General features: G+C 41.5%; 1 long non-coding RNA gene across 3 annotated transcripts; it reads right to left on the reverse strand.

Annotated features, from left to right (window-relative positions):
* Positions 1–9,397: 9,397 nt before the first annotated feature.
* Positions 9,398–16,869, reverse strand: LOC110505475 (uncharacterized). Of its 3 annotated transcripts, XR_016491945.1 has the most exons (7): positions 16,478–16,825; positions 16,182–16,213; positions 14,126–14,185; positions 11,301–11,415; positions 10,844–11,026; positions 10,645–10,742; positions 9,398–10,378 (listed from the first exon to the last, which is right to left on the reverse strand). It is a non-coding gene; the product is annotated as an uncharacterized LOC110505475 (long non-coding RNA). The 3 variants fall into 3 exon arrangements; XR_002470817.3 differs by lacking the exon at positions 14,126–14,185 and having other exon boundaries at positions 16,478–16,869; XR_016491946.1 differs by lacking the exons at positions 14,126–14,185; positions 16,182–16,213 and having other exon boundaries at positions 16,478–16,817.
* Between the last annotated feature and the right edge of the window lie 31 nt (positions 16,870–16,900).

Genomic DNA, 16,900 nt, shown 5'->3' on the forward strand with positions numbered 1-16,900 from the left:
TCCTACTCTCTCTCTCGCTCTCTTTATCACCTCCCTCCCTCCTCCCACCCTCTCATTGGGTTGTCTTTGCAGTGGCCCTAAGTTGATATCAGCGTGCTGTGTGTGTGTCTGTTTAGGCTTGTTTCCAATGACTGAAAGGGAAGTAGAGCTGCTGTACACACAACCTGGGATACCTTTCATCCATCTGGTCCCCCTTTCCTTCTGGGGGGTGATATTAGAACAGTAACCGAAGATGCCTTTTTCTCCCTGCCTGGTCAACAGATGCATTATCCATGTTAATGACAGGGTCGGGGATGACAGTGTTTTTTTCTCTAACAAAAGATATCTGGAATTAAGGAGAATGATTATAGCAACAAAAAAAAACACAACAATAAGAAAATGAAATACATAGCAGAAATAGCCTGCAAGACTAACAAGATTTAGGACACTAATACATGGTCTTTTGATTAAAAAATACTTGTGCATGAGCTCTACAACAACCAAATATAAAGTTATTTTACCCCACATCAAATAAACCCAAGTAAAAGGCTTGACTCAGCAAATTTGCATAACAATTATACAGATTTGAACACTAGGGGGCTTGGCAGATGTGACCCCCCTCCCTCTGTTGTCTTTGTTATCATCACTGTTATTGCTGATATTGATTGGTCAGCCTACTGGGTCTGTCCTGTTAGTACTGTCTGCAATGCAGTGCTATTGGGTGGGAAGCCTTATCCAGAACACAGGTCTCATAGCTCACAATAACAAATAAAAATGCCTCTGTTTGCTCAGACTATCTGATGGTGTCTGGTCCTTTTGCTGCTTGTTTACAGACAACCGTTTGTTTGTTTGCACCTCATATCCTTCTGTGCTACAAGTTTGCATATGGTTGCAGAGACATATATGGCTTAAGTGGGTTCAAAAAAAGTCCCATTCCTCCCTTTATTTAAATCCTCCCTTTATTTATGACAATATACATTCTGTCTATGGCCTCTGTTATTTATCTGTCTAGGATCGTAATATCATTCAAGTTCAACACGAGGCAATACAAACCTCAAAATGTTACTTAGTCCAAGAAACTGACACATTGCACGTAAGAAATAGTGATACTAAACTGCACCCACCTATTGTTGTTTGTCAAGCATTGTCACGCTTGATGAGGCTGCTACTACTTCTGATGAAAACATTGAGTCACCAGATAAACTGGGGGTAATGACACGCATTGCAAAGTAGGCCGACATTGACAATGCCTTTTTAGCCTTTTGCAGCTATTGTTATTAAATGAAGCCCTTTCTCTTCGTGAGAGACAACCTAAATTGCTTGCATTTCAATTTCAATGCCATTTAGTGGGGCTTCTCAGGATTATGCCTGGGCAACATTCAGGCAGGGGTTGGAGTGCCTCCAGGCTTTAATGTTGACTGTGGTTGTGGGTGGTCAGTGAGTGGTCATCAGTGAGTGGTCAAAGCCCACGTCATTCCATGACCTGAGGATCTCAGAGTGGGCTGCAGCCTCTAAGCCCACATCCTAACATGTCATTATTTTCAATTGATTAGCTGTCATACACCTGTCCCTTCCCTATGACTAGTTCAGTATAACCCTGCAGTTAACTAAGCCATGTCTTGCAAAGACTTCTGCTAAGTAAGGTATTGGCCTGGGAAGGAATCGTGCTGTTAACTGGTGAATGTACTGTAAATAAAAAAGGACATAGCATAAAAGCACCAGTTGTGAACAAAGCTAATAGTGCCTGGATTTGTTTGTCAATCGAAATATCCTTCTCCGAGGGCCTTGCAAAACCCCAATTAGGCATAGGTACTAGTAGTCTCTCCAAATCGAGCTCCAAGTAGAGAGAGAGGTGTAGATCAGTAGATAGCAGCAAGTCCTGCAGCAAAGATGCTAGTGAGAATACAAAATATTTCAGAATTGCAACAGCACTAATACTCTACAGTGCCTTCATAAAGTATTCACAACCCCTTTACTTTTTCCACATTTTGTTGGGTTACAAAGTGGGAATAAAATGGATCTACACACAAAATACTGTGTAATGTCAAAGTGGAAGAATATTTTTTACTTTTGTAAAATAATTATGAAAAATAAAGCACCAATATATCTTGATTAAATAAGTATTCAACCCTATGCGTCAATACATGTTCAAATCACCTTTCCCAGTGATAACAGCTGTGAGTCTTTCTGGGTAAAGTCTCTAAGAGCTTTCCAAACCTGGATTGTGCAACAACATTTGTCCACTACTCTTTTCAAAATTCTTCAAGCTCTGTCAAGTTGGTTGTTGATCATTGCTAGACAACAATTTCCAGGTCTTGCCATAGATTTTCAAGCAGATTTCAAGCAGACTGTAAGTCAACCAATCAGGAACATTTACTTACTTTTTGGAGCAACTCCAGTGTAGATTTGGCCTTGTGTTTCGTTATTAAACTGTTGAAAGGTGAATTAATCTCACAGTGTCTGGTGGAAAGCAGACTGAACCAGAGCCTCAAATGTTTTGAGCCCCACCTATTTAGCAAAAAAAACATGTATTGTTTTTTTTGTTTTGTTGCCGGTTTTGCATGTTATTTTGGCATTAATACGCGTTACATTTCAGTTTGCAAACAAATGTATATATATTTTTTAATAATTGAGTTAATAAATCCGAATACAATCATGGTCCCAAATACAGGTGTTTCAGCCTAGCTCATAACTTTCTGTGGTGGTGGGGCAGCCAGAAGAGAATACGGAGCGTAGGCGTTGGTAATGTTCTGTAGTTTTACCGTGTGGGGAGAGCTCAAAAATTCAGGCCCCTTGGGAACTGCCATAGAGTTACATTAGAAGTATTGGTGTTCTATTGTGTAGTGGCTTTGCTGGCATGATTCTAAATGTTTTGGGGGGAGTTTGCCCACCAACATTTACAAGCAAAAATCGCCACTAGACGTTACAGATAATTGTATGTGTGGGGTAGTCATTCAAAAATCATGACAAACTCTGTTATTGCACAGAGTCGATGCAACTTATGTGACAAGTTAAGCACATTTTACTCCTTAACTTATTTATGCTTGCCTTAACAAAGGAGTTGTATACTTATTGACATAAGACATTTCAGCTTTTCATTTTCTAATAATTTGTCAAATGGGACTCACCATTTGAGAGGCACTCAAATCCAGTCAAAAATGGAGGGTGAGGTCAAAATAGTAGTTTGAGGGTGGGTTTCTATGTGATATCCTCCAGCAGTCAAAGTGAATGTGATTTATGCTGGCTGTCCTTCTCTCCAGCTCCTTGGTGCAGCAGCAGCGTTTTGGTGGGTCTCAGGGGAGTCACTAGGCCAGCTATGCTGCTCACACAACCCAACTAAGGAGGCTGGATTTAACTTGCTAATGAGTCACCTATCTACCCTCAGTGTATCACATCACAGTGGATTACTCATTAACTTGGTAGTTTGGCTCCTGGATGCTGATTGGATGAAAGCAGTCGTAGATCAGACAATACACCACAGGTATGATGCAAAACTAAATGTTTACTGTTCTAATTATGTTGGTAACCTCTATATACAGTGCATTTGGAAAGTATTCAGACCCCTTGACTTTTTCCACATTTTGTTATGTTACAGCCTAATTCTAAAATATATATTTTATCTACACACAATACCCCATAATCAAAAAGCAAAAACAGGTTTGTATATTTTAGCACATTTATTACAAATAAAAAACAAAAAAAAATCACATTTACATAAGCATTCAGACCCTTTACTCAGTACTTTGTTGAAGCACCTTTGGTTAGCGATTACAGCCTCGAGTATGACGCTACAAGCTTGGCACACCTGTATTTTGGTAGTTTCTCCTATTCTTCTTTGCAGATCCTCTCAAGCTCTGTCAGGTTGGAAGGGGAGCGTTTCTACACAGCTATTTTCAGGTCTCTCCAGAGATGTTCGATCTGGATCAAGTCCAGGCTCTGGCTGGGCCACTCAAGGACATTCAGAGACTAGTCCCGAAAACACTATTGCGTTGTCTTGGCTGTGTGTTTAGGGTCTGTGTCCTGTTGGAAGGTGAACCTTCTCCCCAGTCTGAGTTCCTGAGCAGGTTTTCACCATGGATCTCTCTGTACTTTGCGCCATTCATAATACCTTCTACCTCATGGCTTGGTTTTTGTTCTGAGATGCACTGTCAACTGTGGGGCCTTATACAGTGCCTTGCGAAAGTATTCGGCCCCCTTGAACTTTGCGACCTTTTGCCACATTTCAGGCTTCAAACAAAGATAGAAAACTGTATTTTTTTGTGAAGAATCAACAACAAGTGGGACACAATCATGAAGTGGAACGACATTTATTGGATATTTCAAACTTTTTTAACAAATCAAAAACTGAAAAATTGGGCGTGCAAAATTATTCAGCCCCTTTACTTTCAGTGCAGCAAACTCTCTCCAGAAGTTCAGTGAGGATCTCTGAATGATCCAATGTTGACCTAAATGACTAATGATGATAAATACAATCCACCTGACCTGTGTGTAATCAAGTCTCCGTATAAATGCACCTGCACTGTGATAGTCTCAGAGGTCCGTCAATAGCGCAGAGAGCATCATGAAGAACAAGGAACACACCAGGCAGGTCCGAGATACTGTTGTGAAGAAGTTTAAAGCCGGATTTGGATAAAAAATATTTCCCAAGCTTTAAACATCCCAAGGAGCACTGTGCAAGCGATAATATTGAAATGGAAGGAGTATCAGACCACTGCAAATCTACCAAGACCTGGCCGTCCCTCTAAACTTTCAGCTCATACAAGGAGAAGACTGATCAGAGATGCAGCCAAGAGGCCCATGATCACTCTGGATGAACTGCAGAGATCTACAGCTGAGGTGGGAGACTCTGTCCATAGGACAACAATCAGTCGAATATTGCAGAAATCTGGCCTTTATGGAAGAGTGGCAAGAAGAAAGCCATTTCTTAAAGATATCCATAAAAAGTGTAGTTTAAAGTTTGCCACAAGCCACCTGGGAGACATACCAAACATGTGGAAGAAGGTGCTCTGGTCAGACGAAACCAAAACTGAACTTTTTGGCAACAATGCAAGACGTTATGTTTGGCGTAAAAGCAACACAGCTGAACACACCATCCCCACTGTCAAACATGGTGGTGGCAGCATCATGGTTTGGGCCTGCTTTTCTTCAGCAGGGACAGGGAAGATGGTTAAAATTGATGGGAAGATGGATGGAGCCAAATACAGGACCATTCTGGAAGAAAACCTGATGGTGTCTGCAAAAGACCTGAGACTGGGACGGAGATTTGTCTTCCAACAAGACAATGATCCAAAACATAAAGCAAAATCTACAATGGAATGGTTCAAAAATAAACATATCCAGGTGTTAGAATGGCCAAGTCACAGTCCAGACCTGAATCCAATCAAGAATCTGTGGAAAGAACTGAAAACTGCTGTTCACAAATGCTCTCCATCCAACCTCACTGAGCTCGAGCTGTTTTGCAAGGAGGAATGGGAAAGAATTTCAGTCTCTCGATGTGCAAAACTGATAGAGACATACCCCAAGCGACTTACAGCTGTAATCGCAGCAAAAGGTGGCACTACAAAGTATTAACTTAAGGGGGCTGAATAATTTTGCACGCCCAATTTTTCAGTTTTTGATTTGTTAAAAAAAATTGAAATATCCAATAAATGTCGTTCCACTTCATGATTGTGTCCCACTTGTTGTTGATTCTTCACAAAAAAAATACAGTTTTATATCTTTATGTTTGAAGCCTGAAATGTGGCAAAAGGTCGCAAAGTTCAAGGGGGCCGAATACTTTCGCAAGGCACTGTATATACAAGGGTGTGCCTTTCCAAATCATGTCCAATCAATTGAATTTACCACAGGTGGACTCCAATCAAGTTGTAGAAACATCTCAAGGATGATCAATGGAAACAGGATGCACCTGAGCTCAATTTCTAGTCTCATTGCAAAGGGTCTGAATCCATAAGTAACTAAGGTATTTCTGTTTTATATTTTTTATACATTTCCCAAAATTTCTGAAAGCCTGTTTTTGCTTGTCATTATTGGGTATTGTGTGTAGATTATTTTTTAAATCCATGGGAAGTTAAGCCCTGGAATTTGGGGATTTTGCTTAAATTCATCAAAAAAGTCAGCATAACAGTGAACCTTTTTTGTGGGAAACACATAATATGTCTTGTGGCATATTTTGGTTAAACCCTCTGCATGCACAGTGCATTCTTCCATCACATGTACAGCCGATTCTCAAGATCTTGCACACTAATAAGATGCTATTGAGCCAACACTACTACACGGTCTTAGCCAACGACTACATGCTTTCTGGTTTTGATTACAATACTGGGTGGGGTGAATATATTTTACATTACATACATTATTTTTTGCTAACTAGGAAATAGTAGCCAACAGCAAAGTGTGTTTAAATCATTTCTAACATGTTAACCATTTCTGCTAGTTAGTTTTTGCTACCATGTGGGTTTTAGCTTGCTTGAGCCAGCTAACTGAGGAATGTTAATTAACCTGTTTCCATACATGTTTAATTTAAAAACATTTATCTCACAAAGGAGTTGTTTAATCTTACTGCTTAGCTATTTTTCTGTACATGGAATTGTATTTATTCTAAACTTTACAGGAAAATGCCTCAGGCACTATCTGATGTGTGGAGACATTTCATTGCAAATAATGTAGAAGGAAAAGTTATGTACATTTGCAAATACTGAGCCAAATCATATGTGAAGAATGCAACAAAGATGCAGAATCATCTGGCCAAGTGCATAAAGTTCCCTCAGTGCTCACAACAAGCTACCTCTGACAAAAGTCCATCTACTTCTATTCGAGGTGAAAAGGATGAATCAGGCACCTTATCGATAGCAACAGCTCATGGTCCTCCTGGAATCAGAAGTTTTTTTGACTCAATGGTGGAACGTAGTCAGAGAAATGCTGATGAATGTCTTGCTCGAGCTGTGTATGCAACTCGTTCACCTTTGATGTTCACAGGCAATGTGGATTGGAAGAGATTTCTGAATGTTCTTCGCCCAGCATACACCCGTCCAACCAGACATGCTTTATCTACTAATTTGCTGGATGCAGAGTTCAACAGAGTTCAAGTGAAGGTCAAGCAAATCATAGAGAAAGCAGACTGTATTGCAATAATCTCTGATGGGTGGTCGAATGTTCGTGGGCAAGGAATAATTAACTACATCATCTCCACCCCTCAACCATTATTCTACAAGAGCACAGACACAAGGGACAACAGACACACCGGTTTCTACATTGCAGATGAGCTGAAAGCAGTCATCAATGACCTTGGACCACAGAAGGTATTTGCACTGGTGACAGGCAATGCTAAGAAAATGAAGGCTGCTTGGTCTAAAGTGGAGGAGTCCTACCCACACATCACACCCAATGGATGTGCTGCTCATGGATTGAATCTGCTCCTCAAGGACATCATGACACTGAAAACAATGAATACACTCTACAAGAGAGCCAAGGAAATGGTTAGGTACTGTGTGTGAAGGGTCATCAAGTTATAGCAGCAATCTACCTCACCAAGCAAAGCGAGAAGAATAATATCACCACATTGAAGCTGCCCAGCAACACCCGTTGGGGTGGTGTTGTCACAATGTTTGACAGTCTCCTGGAGGGGAAGGAGTCTCTCCAAGAAATGGCCATATCACATTTTGCCGATATGGACAGCTCCATCAAGAGGATCCTCCTGGATGATGTATTTCTGGAGAGAGTGGTAAGCAGCCTGAAACTCCTGAAACCTCAAACAGTAGCCATTGCACGGATTAAGAGAGACAATGCCATCCTGTCTGATGTTCAGACTCTGCTTGCAGATGTAAGAAAATAAATCCATACTGCCCTGCCCACTTCACTGTTGCTCCAAGCTGAGGAAACTGCATTTCTGAAATGCATCAAAAAGCGTGAAGACTTCTGCCTGAAGCCCATACACGCCGCAGCATACATTTTGGACTCCAAGTATGCTGGCAAGAGCATCCTGTCTGGTGCAGAGATCAACAAGGCCTATGTTGTCATCACTACCGTGTCTCGCCACCTTTGCATGGATGAGGGCAAGGTTCTTGGCAGTCTGGTCGAAGTACACTTCCAAGCAAGGGCTTTGGGATGGAGATGCAATATGGCAGTCGTGCCAACATATCTCATCAGCCACCTGGTGTAAGGGACTTGTTTGGGAACACACACACCATAGCTAGCAACAGGCTGACCAATACATGGGATGAAAAATTGGTAGCCATCCTGACAAATTTGAGGGTTTTTGAGCCTGACAACGAGCCATCCTTAACAAGGTTGGAAAGTGACAGTGAAGAGTCTGATGTTCAAGAGGTAGACATTGAGGAGATCCAGAGAGAAGAGAGGAAGATAATCAAAGCTTAAGTTTCTAGACTATCATTTCACATTTTATCATATTCCCTTTATTTTGTTGTTCAGTGAAATCATCCCATGTGAAGAGTCAACTCATTTAATTAAAGTTCAATTCGTAACTAAATAATTTCTAAACATTTCTATTGATACGATTTAAGCATTTGCAAATATGTCTACTTATGATAAGGTAAAGGGTTTGTTTCTGTCTCCATATGATATGGTAAATATATCCAATGCAAAAAAACATCTATATTTAAATTGTATTAATATTAATTTGCATATATTTCCATTTATTCCCACGGAAAGTTTCCACCTCTGAATATTCCCCAAAATGTGCAACCCTAGTGGTACATGGCCATAATACCACAACTAAGTGCTGTATCCAGGCACTCCACGTTGCGTCATATATCAACCACACCCCCTCGGGCCTTATTGTTTAACTATACCAGTGGGGACCGGCTGAACCTCATTGGACAACAATTAAGAAAATCTAGTCCCGGTTTCCCAGAAGCATGAGCTCCGTTAAAAACATTGTTCGAACCATTTAGCTTAATGGTTCTAACGATGAACTTAGCCTTAAGATGCTTTTGGGAAACCGGGCCCAGCACAGTTAACGATAAAGATTCTGGATGTAATACAATACGTCAAGTAGCTATATCATTGTGGGCAGTTTTCATAACAGAAAAATACAACATAACCCCCTCTAGTTAGAGAATGGAATAATTACATTAGAATAATTAAGATATCCAAGTGGCTGCATTAAACTCTCAGTTCACCATATTTATGGTGCAGCTCGTTTCTTGTTGTGACAAGCTGCCAGTGTTTACGACTTTAGCTTTCAGCAAGAACATGTGTAGAGCAGTATACCCTTTGCTCTCATATTCAATGAGGTTCAAATAACATTATCAGATGAAAAACATGCAAAGTAACCCATATTTGAACTTCGTGGTCTGCAGTGCCTCTCCCATCCAGAGCTCCTCTTGCATGCCCTCTACTGATAGTGACTTATACGACAAGCTCCAGTTAATCAGGCAATGATTATCACAGGAGTCATCACCATTATTTCACATTTATTTAACACTATCACCACATGGCCTTGGGGGGACATTTTTACCAATATATACAGCAGTGACATCTATAATGTGAATTGAGCCTTGTCATAGACTCCTCCTCTGGATTTCTCTCTGTCATTCTCATACACTACCTTCACCACATGGGGTACTGAAAGTTTAATTCCTAAGAGGTAACGTGAAGAAGGCAAAGAAATAATGGAGAGAGGAACCAGACGGAGCATGGCATGTTATCTAAAGCCCTTTTCCAAACATAATATATTAGTGGAATGAATGTAAAATGTAGAATACAGTTTTGTAGTGAATTGCCATGAAAGAAAATATATTACAGAACAGTCTCAACAGCCAATTATTGCAGAATATCCAAGGATATACAGTAACAACAACCACCAGTATTTCAGTTCTCAAATCATAGCACCATTTTCTCACACAACTCTTTTCAATCCAATTACATTAGATGATTTTTCCCTCTGGGATACTGTGTGGCCCAGAGCCTAGATAGTGATCTATGGCTATGACTGGTGTGACCTATGCCGTTCCAACTGCAGTTTATATACACACATCACAAACAGTAAAATACATACATGACGAAAGACAACAAAGACATAACAGATGATACTGGCAGTCTGCTACCTAAATACAAAACAATCTGAACATGGAAATGTCATGTCAATGTTCAGGTGGAAAGGTGTCAGTTTGGAAGACCAGAGCCCCCTTGCTCTTCCTTGACACTGCCCCTGACTCCAAGGCCTTCTTCTGGTGGTAGCTTTCTGCCCTCAGTTCCTAAAAGCAGAACTCAGAGGCGACAATGAGCAACAGGTCCTTGCAATACATGCTCTGCTTCTGAGCTTTCCCCTCTTCCTGCTGCTGATGTTGCTGTTGTTGCAGTCTGTTCAGAGGAGTCTCATCCCTGCAGGGCTTTCGTGCAGACAACACCGAATTCACCGCTGGGTTGATCTTACAGTGTCCTGGAGGAAGGTGCCAGAACAAATAACTAAAACCTTAAGAACACAACTGGAGTAGACACAAACGATGCCACATGAATACACCTTGGGGTTACTGCTGGGTTTTAGTCATCCCGTTTTAAAATAATTTATTGCTAGATAGACATTTCTTTAAATAGAAAAACAGATATTTGCTTTGGGAAAAGCCACAGGCATTAATTCATTCAGTTATGAGAGAAAAGTGAAATGAATGAGGGCAGCAAAATAAGATGATCTTAGTGAACACTTACATGGTTGGAGGCTGATCCGACTCCTCCACAAAGGGCTGGAAGTTTGGCTTGCTGGGCGGAGCCACAACACTGTGACCAAACCTGGACTTTATAGACATCTACAATTGAGCACACACAAATTATGTCAAATAATTTAGCTTACAAATCGTCGCGTCACCGTGTCATCACATAAAAAGTCCCATTACTGCGTGTCTCAAACCTTTATGTCGCTCCATTTCTCATTCTCCTTAGATCTCGATGGGGGTGGGGCCATCCAAAATTCCAAATTTGGATCAGACGGTCCAGCACTGGCAGCCTTGTAGATCACAGATCACAAGGCGACTGTTTAGACCACTGTTGGCAGGGGCTGGTGGGCCTTGTAACTGTATCCTTAGTGAATTACCTGTGAACAAACAGGAAATATAAGGTAAAACATCATAACAGATTGAAATCTGTTGAACGTCAAAACCTCCATGACATTACACAACCCAACATTACATCTGGTGTTTTAAGATAGCGCTGAAGAGGATGGCTGATGTTTTACATGCCCATAGCCAATTGTGCTATTTTTTGCGTTGTTTGTAACTTATTATTTTACTTATTTTGTACATAATGTTGCTGCTACCGTCTCTTATGACCGAAAATAATTTCTGGGCATCAGAACTGGGATTACTCACCACGAACTGGAAGAAGCTTTCTCCTTTAACGAGTCCAACGAGAAGGGTATACTGCTCTCCCGGGAACAGGCACAGATCCCCGTCATTTGCGTGAAGAGGACGCAGATCGGGCTTCCTTTTGAGAATCAGTAGGCGAGCGAGTAAACTCCCACGGCCATCAATTATATTTGCTAATATGCAATCATTGGAAAATAAAATTGATGACCTACGATTATCCTACCAACATGACATTAAGAACTGTAATATCTTATGTTTCACCGAGTCGTGGCTGAACGACGACACGGATAACATAGAGCTGGAGGGATTCTCAATGCACCGGCAGAACAGAGAAGCTATGTCTGGTAAGAGGGGTGGGGGTGTGTGTCTTTTTGTCAATAACAGCTGGTGCGCAATGTCTAATATTTAAGAAGGGTAGTGTTATTGCTTGTCTGAGGTAGAGTACCTTATGATAAGCTGTAGACCACACTATCTATATTATTTGTAGCTGTCTATTTACCATCACAGACGGATGCTGGTACTAAGACCACGCTCAATCAACTCTATAAGGCCATAAGCAAACAAGAAAATGCTCACCCAGAAGCGGCGCTCCTAGTAGCCGGTGACTTTAATGCAGGCAAACTTAAATCAGTTATACCTCGTATTTACCAGCCATGTCACATGTGTAACCAGAGAAAAAAAATCCTTGACCACCTTTACTCCACACACAGAGATGCATAGAAAGCTCTCCCCTGCCTATTTGGCAAATCTTACCATAATTCTATCCTCCTGATTCCGGCTTACAAGCTAAAACTAAAGCAGGAAGTACCAGTGACTCGCTCAATATGGAAGTGGTCAGATGACGCGGATGCTACGTTACAGGACGGTTTTGCTAGCACAGACTGGAATATGTTCCGGGATTCATCCCATGGCATTGAGGAGTATACCACCTCAGTCATCGGCTTCATGAATAAGTGCATCGATGATGTCGTCCTCACATTGACCGTACAAACATATCCCAACCAGAAGCCATGGATTACAGGCAACATCCCCATCGAGCTAAAGCTGCCGCTTTCAAGGAGCGGGACACTAATCTGGACGCCTATATGAACATCCGCTACTGTAAGGGGTAAAATAGAACAATCAATAAATGGGTACATAACCCGACGCACATCAGACATAACGTGCACAAGCACTTACAATAAACAATTCTGGACAAGGACATGGGGGAAACAGAGGGTTAAATACACAACATGTAATTGATGTAATTGAAACCAGGTGTGAGGGAAGACAAGACAAAACCAATGGAAAATTAAAGGTGGATCGGCGATGGCTAGAAGGCCGGTGACGTCAACCGCCGAACACCGCCCGAACTAGGAGAGGGACCGACTTCCGCGGAAGTCTTGACAGCTACGCCCTCAGACGAACCATCAAACAAGCAAAGCGTCAATACAGGATTAAGATTAAATCCTACTACACCGGCTCTGATGCTCGTCGGATGTGGCAGGGCTTGAAAACTATTACGGACTACAAAGGGAAACCCAGACGCGAGCTGCCCAGTGATGCGAACCTACCAGACGAGCTAAATGCCTTTTATGCTCACTTCGAGGCAAGCAACACTGAAGCATGCACAAGAGCACCAGCTGTACCGGATGACTGTGTGATAACACTCTCGGTAGTCGATGTGAGCAAGACCTTTAAACTGGTCAACATTCACAAAGCCAGATGGATTACCAGGACGTGTACTCAAAGCATGCGCAGACCAACTGGCAAGTGTCTTCACTGACATTTTCAACCTCTCCCTGATTGAGTCTGTAATACCTACATGCTTCAAGCAGACCACCATAATCCTTGTGCCCAAGGCAGCGAAGTTAACCTGCGTAAATGATTACCGCCCCGTAGCACTCACGTCGGAAGCCATGAAGTGCTTTGAAAGGCTGGTCATGGTTGACATCAACAGCATCCTCCCAGATACCCTAGACCCACTCCAATTCGCATACCGCCCCAACAGATCCACAGATGACGCAATCTCAATCGACCTCCACACTGCTCTTTCCCACCTGGAAAAAAGGAACACCTATGTGAGAATGCTGTTCATTTACTATAGCTCAGTGTTCAACACCATAGTGCCCACGAAGCTCATCACTAAGCTAAGGACCCTGGGACCAAACACCTCCCTCTGCAACTGGATCCTGGTAAGGGTAGGCAACAACTAGTCTGCCACGCCGATCCTCAGCACGGGGGCCCCTCAAGGGTGTGTACTTAATCCCCTCCTGTACTCCCTGTTCACCCACGACTGCGCGGCCAAACACGACTCCAACACCATCATTAAGTTTGCTGACGACACAACAGCTTCTACCCCCAAGCCTGCTGAACAATTAATCAAATGGCCACCGGACTATTACATTGACCCCCCCCCTCCATTTGTTTTCTACACTGCCGCTACTCACTGTTGATTATCTATGCATAGTCACTTCACCCCTACCTACATGTACAAATTACCTTTAACCTGTACCCCCGCACACTGACTCTGTACCGGTACCCCCTGTATATAGCTTCGTTATTGTTATGTTAGTGTTACTTTTTCTAATTTTTTACTTTAGTTTATTTGGTAAATATTTCTTAACTCTTCTTGAACTGCACTGTTGTAAGTAAGCATTTCCCTATAAGGTATACACTTGCTGTATTCGGCAAGTGACAAATAAAGTTTGATTTGATTTGTTGGGGCGGAATGCGAATTGGAGCAGGTCCAGGGTGTATGGTGTTGATGTGTGCCATGACCATCCTTTCAAAGCATTTCATGGCTACAGATGTGAGTGCTATGGGCGACAGTCATTTAGACAGGTTACCTTGGTGTTCTTGGGCACAGGGACTACGGTGGTCTGCTTGAAACATGAAGGTATTACACACTGGGTCAGGAAGAGGTAGAAAATGTCAGTGAAGACATGCCAGCTGGTAACTATGTTAACAGTCTGATGTTCAGACAAACACAAACAATGTAAAGCCACTCAAGGACATATTGCACAACTTGTAATGCTTTACAAAGCAAGTAGCAAGCAAGGTGTCACGCATTATAAAATGGGTGGTTTAATTCTGGATGCTGATTAAAGCTGCATTCAAGTCAGTGTCTATTCCACAAGTTACCACCAGCTAAGGCTATGACACAGACAGAAAAGGTAACCCAGACAAGTCACATGTGCTATAAAGCTGAAGCATCCCTTGGAACATTTTCTCGCCACCAAATATGGTAGTGAGAGGAACTCCATTTGGGGGTAGTGGGAAAGGATGGAACTAGAGCTGTGTTCGAATACCCATAGTAATACTGTATACTACATACTTAATGAGTATATGCACGCCATACTATAAATTAATTTTAGTATACTGTAAATGAACATTATCCTTTCAGTTGAGTGTACTAGCGCTTCGCCTGTCTGCCGGAAGTTGATGCTGTTGCTATGCAACCTGTCTTGCTATAAAAAAAATGTTTTACTTCGGGTGTGTTCGTAAATTCAATCGGGAGGAGGCTGAACAATAGAACGAGTCAAAATTCACCCAAGGCTGAAAAACAGCAAAAGGACGTTGGCTAAGCTGGAACACTAGCACGAGGCCATAGCAAAATAATGGAATCAAATGTTCGCAGAGCCTGTTTTGACTAGAGTGATGCTTAGACTTCCATTTCGCCTAAATGGCACCAAAAAATGTACCCCTTTTTATTTTACCACTACAATCTGTTCACCGGACGAAACTGGAAAAAAAACAACTTGTGTAGAAGTAAACATCCGCACCTCAATGGTGTCAATCTATAAACAATGTGAGCGGGTCTCATTGCCAACAATAGCGAAGCAAGCATTGTGACGTATAACAATAAACTGGGAATAGAATATTCGGAAGGCGAGTTGGTGCCACAATGCTCAATAGAACTAATAGGAGCTGGCAGGGTGAAAATTGCCCTAAAATAAGCAGTTTTTTCGCGATTATTTCAAAACAACAGCAAGCAGCTGGGAAATATGTTCATATTATGAAACTGGGCTCCACGGCAGATGCAATGAACTAGTTATCAGAAAAAAAGTGTTTCATGTTTCCAGCGTATCTGGAGTGCCCTCTGGCGTTCGTAAATTCAGAGCGTTCATGACGCACTGGCCGAGGAGTAGGGTTAATCCGACTCACAACGGCAGTCAAGCACCCTTGCTAACTGGCTAAAGTCGTTGACTAGCTTGCTAGCTACTTCCAGACACATTTTTTTTATTTTTTACTTCCAGACACAAATGACACCTCACTCTGACCATTTTGCTCGCCCTAGCAGAGCTGATTAGGCTGTTTATATGTTGTCCAAAAAGTTGGAGACTGTGCTGCTGCAAACAATTTAATGACACCGGCCATATTCAACGTCAGGCGTTGATGTATTTTGGCGAATTTAGTACGACATCCTGGAACTTTTGGCATACTAACTATATCCATACTATGACCAATAAGAACACTACATACTCAATTTAGTCACAAATAGTACAGTTAGTATGAGTATTCGAACACAATTTGGGTGAATCTGGCCAGACATTCTGATAATTTTCTCATTGATGTAACATCATCTGATCAATACATTTCTGTTCCAAAATATAGCATCTGTTAGGAAGTGCAATACGTTTTATAGACTTGAAGCTTTGTCAAAGTTTTAAATTGAGTTGTTTGGGAGTGCAAGGTCGAATTGCACACCGCACACACGTCACAGTAAATTTATGCAAATACTTGCTACATGCCAATAGGATCTCGCTTGCTCGTGCTTCACTTTGCCCACCTCCTTGCTTCATTTGTTCCCATTGTAAACGACACCGATTAACTATATTGGGTTAGTTATATATAGATCTTTATAATACATACATTCGCCTATGACGTTGAAATGATTATTACCTTCTCATCAGATCAATCAGGCAATTTGTCCACTGTAAAAAAAAAAAAAAAGCAACATTCTCCCCTTCATTTTAGACTTGCATTTGGTTTTCGACAGCATATATTTGTAAACATTGCGGTCTCTCCGACATTGTAAATTTTTTGCAAAAGCACTTAACTAGCTAGCTTCAGTAGCAAGTCAGCTAGACAACAAAAAAAAACAGCTAGCTAACGTTAGCATTATTAGCTAGTTAACGTTACTACAAAGCTGGGTTTCCAAATTGTATTAGGCTAACGTTATATAAAAGAGATCTTACCCTGTTTAGTAAATAGCTATATATTTAATTTTTGTTTTGTCAAAATTCAATAACACTAAGTCATTTTTCCTGCTGGTTGCTCATGTCGCGTTCAAATCAACTGGAAACTCGGAATTCTCCGATTTCCTGGGAACTCGGAGAGAAAAAATTGCTCTGACTGGGGAAAAAATCGATTTGAATGGTCATGCATTTCGGGAAGTCAGGTCTCTCCCTAGAGCTCAGACTTTCCGACCAAAAGATCACTGACGCCATGATTTAACATCGTGTTTTTTTTTTCGACTTCCCAGTTGTTTTAAACGCAGCATCATTTCACTTCCTCTGTATATTTTGAACTTTGAACGGAACCTTGAGAAAATTTGGACGACGTTGATTGGATGGTCAAGCCCAATGACGTGTTCAAACGTGTATTCCTAAACAAGAAAC

The sequence above is a fragment of the Oncorhynchus mykiss genome, chromosome 25 (assembly GCF_057628025.1).
Source record: "Oncorhynchus mykiss isolate SJ-2025 chromosome 25, ASM5762802v1, whole genome shotgun sequence".
Taxonomy (NCBI): Eukaryota; Metazoa; Chordata; class Actinopteri; order Salmoniformes; family Salmonidae; genus Oncorhynchus; species Oncorhynchus mykiss.